The sequence below is a fragment of the Helobdella robusta genome (genome assembly GCF_000326865.2).
Source record: "Helobdella robusta unplaced genomic scaffold HELROscaffold_45, whole genome shotgun sequence".
NCBI lineage: Eukaryota > Metazoa > Annelida > Clitellata > Rhynchobdellida > Glossiphoniidae > Helobdella > Helobdella robusta.
The window spans coordinates 1,001,807-1,003,106 of NW_008705095.1; positions in this window are offsets into that span (position 1 = coordinate 1,001,807).

The window sequence follows — 1,300 nt, forward strand, 5'->3', positions numbered from 1 at the left end:
CACATTCGGTAGAATTTATAGAATATTGTAATATATATATATATATATATATATATATATATATATATATATAATATATCGAAAAAATGAGTGAGAAGTATCAGTGGAAATAATTGATCTGTCATCAGATACGTCGGCCAGTAGGAGTACATAAAGTACACCATCTCCAGAGCACAAGAGACGAAACGCGTCAACCATAAAACGAGTTCGTCGTTCACAAAAATGCACCTTTGGTCGTGGTTGGGAGATGGTGTACTTCATGCCCATATCTCCACTATATCCACCCATATGAATATATATATATATATATATATATATATATTATTATATTGATATTATAAATTAATATAATATATTATACGTCCTACCTCGGGAAACTGTGTCTCTGGGCATTAAACGAAGATTGATTGATTGATATATTATATATATATATATATATAATATACAAAACAGATTAATTGCAATTGCAATAGATACCACGTACTAGCTAATCGTTGTTTGCACTAGAAAATTACATTACACTGTCGTGCTGTGTTGTTGTAAACCGCACCATAGTCAAGTATATATATATATATATTCTCTCTCTCTCTCTCTATATATATATATATATATGTGAATGTTCATGTATATATTATTCCCTCTACCCTAGGTTCACACCGATTTCTGATAGACAAACACGAACAACTGTCCCAAACAGAGATTTGTTTAAACGTTTATTCGAATGTCAGCGGCTTAGTTGTTGAAACACTGGGGCTGTTTTAAACAGTGTGTGTGTGTGTTGTGTGTTTTTTCAACTGTTAGCATTCGCAGATCATGACGAAAGAAATACTCGCACAGTCGTCAGTTACATCACAACAATACATTCTCAAGGTGGCCCAACAAGTTTTTCTTCGGGTTCCCCATGTACGTTTCTAGCTGAATAAACAGAGCACCTTATTGTATTGTACTGAATTCAGAACGCAACTGCATCACCATCCAAGCACCAGCTGCACTCCATAATCCAACTAGATATAATATCCTCAGTCCTTTATATATATATATATATTTATATATTATATTATTATATATAAATTTATATCTCTCAGTTTGGTAAAAAAATGACCTACAATTATAGAGAGTTGAGACAAAGAATAAAGGATAATTCCACGATCCAATTGTGGAGCAGTCGTTATTGCTGAATGCACGGCAATGTCCAACAACTACAACTGTTGTGGTGTTTTGATCACAATGAGACCCAAAGCTAAAACGTATCCATATGAGAAAATGAAATAAGAATATTACTGAAGATGATAATGGGTGA